Below are 11,150 nucleotides of genomic sequence, written 5' to 3'. Positions count from 1 at the left end.
CTCACTCCCCCTATGTTTTTATTTCATGGGTGGCTATATAATAATTTAAAAAACTTTTCCGGGGGGCGCCGCGAGGCGGGGTGGGTCTGCACCTCACTCCCCCTGTTTTTATTTCATGGGTGGCTATATAATTATTTTTTAAAAACTTTCATGGGAGATTCTGCGAGCGATGCATCCCGGCCAGCGCGCACCCCCCTCCGAGAGTGCCGCATGGTTGCCTGTGACCGATGCAGGGCTGCCGCCGGCCTGGGGGGCTGAGAAAGCAAGGGCAGGAGGAAGTGAGGCCACGGCAGCGGGGATCCCCCTTGTCCGTCCGTCTGTCCGGTCTCCCGACTGAGACCTCAGATCAGACGTGGTGACCCGCTGAATTTAAGCATATTACTAAGCGGAGGAAAAGAAACTAACCAGGATTCCCCATTAACGACGAGTGAAGAGCTCGGCCGGCGGGCGCGGTAGATGTGGCATATGGGAGACCGGACCCACCCCGGCGTCACTCGGGGGCCCAAGTCCTTCTGATCGAGGCCCAGCCCGCAGACGGTGTTTGGGAATGCAGCCCAAAGCAGGTGGTAAACTCCATCTAAGGGGCATATTCAATTAGCCGCGGGCTTTCACCCGCGGCTGATTGACAGGCAAAAGCCCCGCGACGCGGGGTTTAGCCATTCAATTAAATAGCTATTCCCCGCGTCATTAGACCGGACTCCTGCACAAGAACACACTGATTCCGCAAGAACTGCGGAATCAGTGTGTATTAACCTCTCGCACGAGGCCAAATACGGCGGCCTCACGGTGATTTTACCACACACCTACATGAGGTGCAAGGTAAAATTAAACAGCGGGGACTCGCGCGCGGGGTCTCAGGGACACCCGCGCGTGGAATTCCCGCTAATTGATTCCCATCCAGCATGACAATTAGCCGCGGGGTAAGCCCCGCGGCTAATTGAATATGCCCCTAAGGCTAAATACCAGCGCGAGACCGATAGCGGATAAGTACCGTAAGGGAAAGTTGAAAAGTACTTTGAAGAGAGAGTTCAAGAGGGCATGAAACCATTGAGAGGTAAACGGGTAGGGTCCGTGCGGTCCGCACGGAGAATTCAACCCGGCGGGCTGACGCACCGGCCACCCCGGGTCGTCGGACCCCCCTTGCCCACTCCGTCCAACCCCCTCGGTGGGGCGGGCGGGGGGGCATGGTCCCGGCCCCCGCAGGGCGCATTTCCTTCACGGCAGTGCGCCGCGACCGGCTCCAGGCCGGCTGGGAAGGCCAATGGGGGAAGGTGGCCGGGAGGCTGTGGGCGCGCCCATTCGTGGGGTGTCATGCGCCGTCCAGTGTTACAGCCCCCTCCCGGCAAGAGCAGTCGCCGTCGCCCGGGGTTGAGGGAGACGACTGCCTCCACGAACCGTCCCGCCCCCGCCTCCCCCTCGGGGATGATGGGAAGCAGGGCGGGGAGGGGGGACTGGGCTGTCCACCGTGGCGGACTGTCCTCAGTGCATCCCCGACTGCGCCACCGAGGCGGAAGGGCCCATGACCTCGGGCGCCAGGGGTCCACAGCGATGTCGTTGGCCCACCCGACCTGTCTTGAAACACGGACCAAGGAGTCTAACGCCTGCAGCGAAACCCTGTGGTGCAATGAAGGTGAGGTCCGGGGCAAACCCAGCCGTAGTGGGATCCCGCCACCACCGACAGTGCCGGTGGGAGCACCACCGGCCCGTTTCGCCCGCCCCGTCGGGGAGGTGGAGCATGAGCGCGCGCGATAGGACCCGAAAGATGGTGAACTATGCCTGGGCAGGGCAAAGCCAGAGGAAACTCTGGTGGAGGTCGCAGCGGTCCTGACGTGCAAATTGGTTGTCCGACCTGGGTATAGGGGCGAAAGACTAATCGAACCATCTAGGAGCTGGTTCCCTCCAAAGTTTCCCTCAGGTTAGCTGGCGCTCCGTGCAGACACGAACCCTGTACGCAGTTTTGTCCGGTAAAGCGAATAATTAGAGGTCTTTGGGGCCGAAACGATCTCAACCTATTCTAAAACTTTAAATGGGTAAGCAGGCCAGCTCGCTGGCCTGGAGCCGGGCGTGGAATGCGAGCGCCCAGTGGACCACTTTTGGTAAGCAGAACTGGCGCTGCGGGATGACCGAAATGCCGGGTTAAGGCGCCCGATGCCGACGTTCATCAGACCCCAGAAAAGGTGTTGGTTGATATAGACAGCAGGACGGTGTCCATGGAAGTCGGAACCCGCTAAGGAGTGTGTAACAACTCACCTGCCGAATCAACTAGCCCTGAAAATGGATGGCGCTGGAGCATCGGGCCCATACCCGGCCATCGCCGTCGCTGGCGGGCCCGCGGGGGCTAGGCCATGACAAGTAGGAAGGCCGCCGTGGTGAGCGTGGAAGCCCAGGGCGAGGAACTGCCGCGGGTGCAGATCTTGTGGTAGTAGCAAATATTCAAACGAGAACTTTGAAGGCCAAAGTGGAGAAAGGTTCCATGTGAACAGCAGTTGAACATGGGTCAGTCGGTCCTAAAAGATGGGCGAGCACCGTTCGGAAGGGACGGGCGATAGCCTCCGTCACCCTCGGCCGATCGAAAGGGAGTCGGGTTCAGATCCACGAACCCGGAGCAGCGGAGACGGGCTCCCCCGCGGCTTCCAGTGCGCCGACAGGAGCCCCAGGGAGAGTTCTCTTTTCTTTGTGAAGGGCAGGGTGCCCTGGAATGGGTTCGCCCCGAGAGAGGGCCTTGGAAAGCGTCGCGGTTCCGGCGGCATCCGGTGAGCTCTCGCTGGCCCTTGAAAATCCGTGGGAGAGGGTGTAAATCTCACGCTGGGCCGTACCCATATCCGCAGCAGGTCTCCAAGGTGAACAGCCTCTGGCATGTTAGAGCCAATCCTTATCCCGAAGTTGGATGGTCGGGCTGCGGGGCGCGTGCCACGGCTGGACGAGGCGCCCCCTCCCCGGCCCCCATGCGCCAACTGTCCCCACCCCGCACCCTTCACCGGGGGTGGGCGGTGACTCTGGACGCGCACCGGGCCCTTCCCGTAGATCGCCTCAGCTGCAGCGGGCACCTCTCCCCCCCGGCTCCCCCCGGACCGTCCACTCTTTCCCTCCTCTCCTCCCCCTTCCCTGGGAGGGCGGCGGGGGGGCGGCGCCTCGCCTCGGCCAGCGCCTAGCAGCTGACTTAGAACTGGTGCGGAAAAGGGGAATCTGACTGTTTAATTAAAACAAAGCATCGCGAGGGCCCGCGGCGGGGGTTGACGCGATGTGATTTCTGCCCAGTGCTCTGAATGTCAAAGTGAAGAAATTCAATGAAGCGCTGGTAAACGGCGGGAGTAACTATGACTCTCTTAAGGTAGCCAAATGCCTCGTCATCTAATTAGTGACGCGCCTGAATGGATGAACGAGATTCCCACTGTCCCTACCTACTATCTAGCGAAACCACAGCCAAGGGAACGGGCTTGGCGGAATCAGCGGGGAAAGAAGACCCTGTTGAGCTTGACTCTAGTCTGCAACGGTGAAGAGACATGAGAGGTGTAGGATGTGGGAGGCCCCCAGACCCTTTCCGCGGGGCCACGGGGCTCCGCCGGTGAAATATCACTACTCATCGTTTTTTCACTTACTTGGTGAGGCGGGGGGCGAGCCCTGAGCGGGCTCTCGCTTCTGGCTCCAAGCGCCCAGCCCTTCACCCGGCTGGCACACGACCCGCTCCGGGGACAGTGGCAGGTGGGGAGATTCACTGGGGCGGTACACCAGTCAAACCGTAATGCAGGTGTCCTAAGGCGAGCTCAGGGAGGACAGAAACCTCCCGTGGAGCAGAAGGGCATAAGCTCGCTTGATCTTGATTTTCAGTATGAATATAGGCCGTGAAAGCGGAGCCTCACGATCCTTCTGACTTTTTAGGTTATAAGCAGGAGGTGTCAGAAAAGTTACCATAGGTGGCCAAGCGTTCATAGCGACGTCGCTTTTTGATCCTTCGATGTTGGCTCTTCCTATCATTGTGAAGCAGAATTCACCAAGCGTTGGATTGTTCACACACTAATAGGGAACATGAGCTGGGTTTAGACCGTTGGGACACAGGTTAATTTTACCCTACTGATGAGGCGTTGTCGCCATAGTAATCCAGCTCAGTACGAGGAACCGCAGGTTTAGACATTTGGTGTATGTGCTTGGCTGAGCCAATGGGGTGAAGCTACTATCTGTGGGATTATGACTGAATGCCTCTATGTCAGAATCCCCCCTAAGTGCGACGATACCGCAGCACCGTCGAGCCACGGTTGGCCTGGGGAAACCGGGCCTGTCCATCCCCCCCCGGGGGCCAGGACCTGGCACATAGGGCCGCTCACCACGGGACCAGCACGTGGATGGAAGTGGGTCACCCCTCTCCCACAGTGCATCGCATGTTCGCTGGGTACCCGGTGCTAAATCATTCGTAGATGACCTGATTCTGGTTCAGGGTTTCATGCATAGCAGAGCAGCCCCCTCGCTGCGATCTATTGAAAGTCATCCCTCAAGCCAAGCTTTTGTCAACTCCAGGTGGGGGCGGCCACACGGGGAGTCCCGCGCACAGCCGACGACTCCCACCCCGGCCGGCCCGACTTGGTCCGGGGAGACGGCTGGGGCCCTTTTTTCTCGGGGCAGAAGGGTCCCACTGGCGACAAAAAAAAATGCCAAGTTCCTCCGCCCGGACTTGGCCGGCGCCCCTTGTGGCGCCTCGGTCCCCCCGGAGGGCGGGAGAGGGGCACCCGCCCCAGGTCCCTCTCTCCCCTTGAAGGCGACCACCTTCGCCGGGCTTAACGGTTGGCCGGACCACCCCATCCCCCGGCTTAAGGACTGGAGGGGAGGGCGAAGGCTCTCGGATGCAATCTGCCCCTCCAAGAACTTGGTCGGCTGGGAGCCAGCACCGGCGCCTCCGTCGCCCCAGAGGCTGGGAGGGGTCGGCCCGCTCCCACCCTCGGCAGGTCCCTCCCCGGGCTTAACAATCAGCAAACAGCAGTCACCGCGGAGGGGATGCTCCCCGTCCCCCGGGCTTAAGGGTCACTTTTTTTTCGGGAGAAGGGGGTGGTACGGCCAATGGACCCCAGCCCGGGCTTAACGGCAGGCGGGTGTGGGGGAGGTCGGCCTGATTTCCCGCACCGGGAAGGCAGGGGCGGGCATCCCAACCGGTACCTCCGGTCTCCGCGGAGGGCGGGAGGCAGTTTCCTTCGTGGGAGGTGCCGCTGGGATGTTACGCCCCTTTCCCCGGGCTAAATTGTCATTTTTTTTATGGGTAGGATTGGGGGGGCACTTTTTTGCTTTATTGGGAGGGGGGCAGTCTACCTTTAGGTAGGTGTTGGCATTTTTTTATTTAAAAAACTGTTTTAATGGGAGGGGGGCAGTCTACCTAGGCATAGGTGTTGGCATCTTTGTTTTTGTTTTATTGGGAGGAGTTCAGTCTACCCGGGAGTAGGTGTCGGCAATTTTTATTTATTTATTTATATTTTTTTGTTTTGTTTTATTGGAAGGGGGCAGTCTACCTGGGCTTAGGTGTCGGCATCTTTTTTTATTAGGAGGGGTTCAGTCTACCCAGGTTTAGGTGTCATCATAATTTTCATGGGTGCTGATAGAGCCGCCAGCTTCCCCTCCCTGGGGTTAAGGGTTGATAGGCGGGCACATGCTGGAACTCAAGGTGTGATTGGTTCTTTCAAAAAGGCGCGCTGCATCACACACAGAACCAGGCAGCTTCGGGTTTTTGCTGCATCACACACAGAACCAGGAAGCTTCAGGTTTTCGCACCACTGTGTGGAGGCTTCTCCAGCTGGAGTGCTTTCGCTGTGTCGGTAGGTGTCGGCCTTTTGCTTCGTTTACCATGCATATGTTATTGCGGGAGGGCTGACCCTTATTTTTCTGGTTTCTTTTAAAGGTGGAAAATATGGAGCTAAGCGGTGCACCCGGTGACATCAGCACTGACGGCAGTGACAAAGACTATCTCCCTGACTCCTCTGAGGCGGACAGTTTGGAAGACAGCAGCGGGGATGAGCGGGCCCGTCATGGGACACAGATGCTGGCTGAGGGTCACTCTGCTATCAAAGACTCCCCAATTTCTGGCCCAGGTTTCTGCAGCTCAAAAAAAAAACCATGCTGTGACAGTCCAGGTACTTACCAAAAAATGTGATGGCTCAAAGGTGTATAAAAAAAGAACTATTGTCTATGGTGCGAGAAGCCATTCTCAAAAATTGCAAGGCATGTGGAGGCCATCCACCGCGATGAGCCTGAGGCAGCCCAGGCACTGAGCTGCCCAAAGTGCTCAAGGGAAAGGCGGCTACAGCTTAACCTGATTTGCAACCGGGGAAACTTTGCCCATAATGCTGGGGTTCTAAGTGAGGGCTGCGGTGTCCTACTTCCAAGCAGCCTGGTGAAGCTGTGGCTCCCCAAGACTTCATGCATTGCACATATTGCCAGGGCCTTTTCTCAAGGCAACACCTGTGGCGTCATGTGAAAAGGTGCCCGCTGAAAAAAGGTCCTGCCAACACCAAACCAGGCAGGACCAGAGTGCAATCCATCTGTGCTTACGCCACACCCGTTCCACTAGGTGTTGGGAAGGGCCTCTGGAAGGTGCTGTGTGATATGATTCACGATGATGTGGTACAGGCAATAAAGGGTGACCCTTGCATCATGCAGTTTGGGCTCCACCTCTATAACCGGCATGGTTCGGATGTCAGTAAGCATGATTATATACAGCAGAATCTTAGAGAGGTGGGGCGACTGTTACTACATGCCAGGATGGTTAGTCCTCTGAGTAGCATGGCAGAGTTCATCCACCCTGTAAACTTCCTGCAGGTCATAACTGCCGTAAGGAGCCTGGCCGGCTATGCTGAATTGACGAATACCTATAAGGTACCCTCACTGGCCCTGAAAATAGGCCATAGCCTCCAAAAAATATCTACCATGGTTGAGTGCCAGGCACTTATGGAGGGCCATGCCCCGGCTGTGGAGAGCGCACAGAGCTTTCAAAAACTATACAAGGCAAGGTGGAGCGAGATGATCTCGGCTGCTGCCCTCAAAACCCTGGAGGAGCAAAAATGGAACACCCCCCCTTCTACCTTTCACTGATGATGTAAAACAGTTGCACCTTTATCTCACTGACAGACAGTGGGAGTACCTAGAGGATTTGTCCACCCACCCGACCACAAAGAAGTGGTTGCTGCTGGCCAAGGTAACCCTCACATAGCTAATCCTATTCAACCAACGTAGGGAAGGTGAGGTCTCAAAGATGATGCTTTGCTCTTTTGCATCTTGGCACACAACTGATTTACAGAGTGATGTGGCGCTGGCCCTGTCAGATCCAGAAAAGAGGCTATGTCAGCACTTGCATTGAGATTCCTGGTAAGAGAGGCAGGAAAGTCTCTGTCCTCCTGTCCCCTTGCATGCAGAGGGCAATGGAGCACCTCACAGATAAAAGGGTAGAGTGTGATGTCAGTCCTGACAATGTCTATATGTTTGCAAGACCCTCCACCTTGTTACACCTCAGAGGATCCAAGGAGAGAATATCAGTTGGCGCTGTCGGAAAGCAGCTGGTTCAGGTGGAGGTGTCAGCTCCTAGTGATATATAATGGGAAGGAAGTGGGAATGAACAGCGCTAGAGAACCTATCAATATATGCAGATGATACCTAAAAATACATAAGCAATGAATCAATACATTGCATAATCTACTGTATGACTCTATACGGCTTGATTGAAAAAGATAATTTTAATATAATATCCACAGTATAGGAAACATATATTTCATTGTTATTAATAAAAAAGCAATCGATTGAACCAATATAAATGATGAAAAAATATAATGACAATAATCATAAAAAATAAATAAAAACAGTACATAAAAATGAAAATTCACAAGATATTAAATATATAATGTACAAATCAAAAAAGAAAATGTCCATGAGATAGATAGTATAAATCAATCTTGAGAAATGACTGAATAAAAGAATGTCTTATTCAAATTATTGTTGGATGTTTTAAAAGAGTATAGCAACAGTCACTGGCCTACACAGGTGGATCCGGAATAATATCCAGCTGAAATATTTACCAGACTTTGCACCATCTACAGGCTGTGGACATCTAACAGAGCTTCCTGCACTGGCATGTTGACGTGTTGTAAAAAACAGGAGCTGGAAAGTGATAGATAGCGCTGGTCCGGAGTATATAATCCACGTAGGAATCCAAGTGCGGTACAATATATAGGGGTTCCAAACGCGTTTCGCTGTGGTAGATCCCACAACTTCCTCAGTAGCATAATCCCCATGGTTCAAAAGTAGGGCTTTATATACCCATATCCAAATTGAAATGACAATCAGCTGTAGCTGGCAGAAGAAATTAATCAATCAAGCCGTATAGAGAATCCTAAATCTTCCTGTTACCAATGTCATAATGTAAATAGATACACTAAGTTCTCTCATAAATAACATAAAAAGATATAAATATATGATTTAAGACATTGAAAATTACCCGATTTTGCCAAGTTTAGGAATCGGCATCTGGTCACATGGTGTCCATAATAAAACACGTGACTCCGTGCAGCCCATAAAGGCTTCCATTTCATTTCCGCGTCAGCTCGAGGTATTTAGTCACGTGATATAAACATATATCACGTCTATTGCTTGGTTACAATGTTGAGACATAATGATTGGTTAAAAAGGGTCTCTGTTAGCCTCCAGCGTCAGATCGTAGTATCCGTTCACGTGATGTAAATAAACACCACGTGACTTGCCTACATAGCGCTCAATGGGGATTATTTATTTCCATATTGAAACATAGTAATTGCTCAAATAATGTAAGCATATCACACGTGACTATATTCGGAATTACTCAGTATACTTGGTTATATGTAGTCCACATTGTATATTATAATCTATCTATTTTGTGGATATCGAGATCCACTCTGTGTACCCATTCGCATATATAAAGCATATAGATGCTCGTTATGACTCCGGAGGCAAGGGCATCATCTAATAGACATTTTAATTCAGAAAGAATGGTACCCGTTGGATCTGACAATAATGGGCGGTAAAACATCTGATTATTAAGTTGATTGGAGGCTTCTTTTAAATAATCAGCTTTGTCTTGAACCACAAGTCCCCCCGTTTATCCGCCTCTTTGATAATTATAAAGGTGTCTTTAGTCAGTAATTTCAAAGCTCTTTTCTCCTTTCTCGTAAGATTGGAAATCTCCAAATTGAAATTACTGACTAAAGACACCTCTATAATTATCAAAGAGGCGGATAAAGGGGGGGGGCTTGTGGTTCAAGACAAAGCATGTTTTTTCACGTATACTGACAATGACTTAGATCTATAAATCTATTTATATCTGTTTAAAGGTGTATAATATCTCATTAATCATTAAGTATTATTTGTTTACAATTGAATACTATATTATCTGGGAATCTCAGTAGATATAGAGGCCTGTTGATATTTCCACATTTATGATCCATTTAGTCATTTTCTAATTATTTATGGGCTCTTATTACGAGCCTAACAACTTAATCAATTGTACAACTAAGAACAATGGATGATATTATTCCAAGTTAAGATTGAATTAAACAAGACAACCTACGGTATATGTTTTGATAGTATCATTTGATATCTCTATCAAATTATTTATGGGATTATTGTAGAGGCAGTACCTCCTAGTATAATGATTGTTCCATTTTTTTCAGATTGATTTGTATGGTTTAAATTACTATCCTAGATTAATTAATGAGTTACAGTATCTATATGCTTTATATATATATATATGCGAATGGGTACACAGAGTGGATCTCGATATCCACAAAATAGATAGATTATAATATACAATGTGGACTACATATAACCAAGTATACTGAGTAATTCCGAATATAGTCACGTGTGATATGCTTACATTATTTGAGCAATTACTATGTTTCAATATGGAAATAAATAATCCCCATTGAGCGCTATGTAGGCAAGTCACGTGGTGTTTATTTACATCACGTGAACGGATACTACGATCTGACGCTGGAGGCTAACAGAGACCTTTTTTAACCAATCATTATGTCTCAATATTGTAACCAAGCAATAGACGCTTGTGAGTGTGACGTGTTCCAACCACGTGATGTATGTTTATATCACGTGACTAAATACCTCGAGCTGACGCGGAAATGAAATGGAAGCCTTTATAGGCTGCACGGAGTCATGTGTTTTATTATGGACACCATGTGACCAGATGCCGATTCCTAAACTTGTCAAAATCGGGTAATTTTCAATGTCTTAAATCGTATATTTATATCTTTTTATGTTATTTATGAGAGAATTTAGTGTATCTATTTACATTATGACATTGGTAACAGGAAGATTTAAGATTCTCTATACGGCTTGATTGATTAATTTCTTCTGCCAGCTACAGCTGATTGTCATTTCAATTTGGATATGGGTATATAAAGCCCTACTTCTGAACCATGGGGATTATGCTACTGAGGAAGCTGTGGGATCTACCACAGCGAAACGCGTTTGGTCTCCCATATATATTGTACAGCACTTGGATTCCTATGTGGATTATATACTCCGGACCAGCACTATCTATCACTTTCCAGCTCCTGTTTTTTACAACACGTCAGCATGCCAGTGCAAGAAGCTCTGCACCATCTACAGGCTGTGGACATCTAACAAAGTCTGGTAAATATTTCAGCTGGATATTATTCCGGATCCACCTGTGTAGGCCAGTGACTGTTGCTATACTCTTTTAAAACATCCAACAATAATTTGAATAAGACATTCTTTTATTCAGTCATTTCTCAAGATCGATTTATACTATCTCATGGACATTTTCTTTTTTTGATTTGGACATTATATATTTAATATCTTGTGTATTTTCAATTTTATGTACAGTTTTTATTTATTTTTTATGATCATTGTCATATTTTTTCATCATTTATATTGGTTCAATCGATTGCTTTTTTATTAATAACAATGAAATATGTTTCCTATACTGTAGATATTATATTAAAATTATCTTTTTCAATCAAGCCGTATAGAGTCATACAGTAGATTATGCAATGTATTGATTCATTGCTTATGTATTTTTAGGTATCATCTGCATATATTGATAGGTTCTCTAGCGCTGTTCATACCCACTTACCCCAGAGGATCCGACTGCATTCGTCTCTATGCACGGGCAT

General features: G+C 49.8%; 1 pseudogene; it reads left to right on the top strand.

The window, feature by feature from the left end:
- Nucleotides 1-336: 336 nt before the first annotated feature.
- On the top strand, nt 337-4,503 carry LOC148508036 (28S ribosomal RNA; annotated as a pseudogene).
- Nucleotides 4,504-11,150: the final 6,647 nt, after the last annotated feature.

The sequence above is a fragment of the Taudactylus pleione genome, unplaced genomic scaffold (assembly GCF_031769625.1).
Source record: "Taudactylus pleione unplaced genomic scaffold, aTauple2 ptg000377l, whole genome shotgun sequence".
NCBI lineage: Eukaryota > Metazoa > Chordata > Amphibia > Anura > Myobatrachidae > Taudactylus > Taudactylus pleione.
The sequence above is the reverse complement of the archived record's forward strand: the minus strand, read 5'-3'. Positions and strand labels throughout refer to the sequence as shown.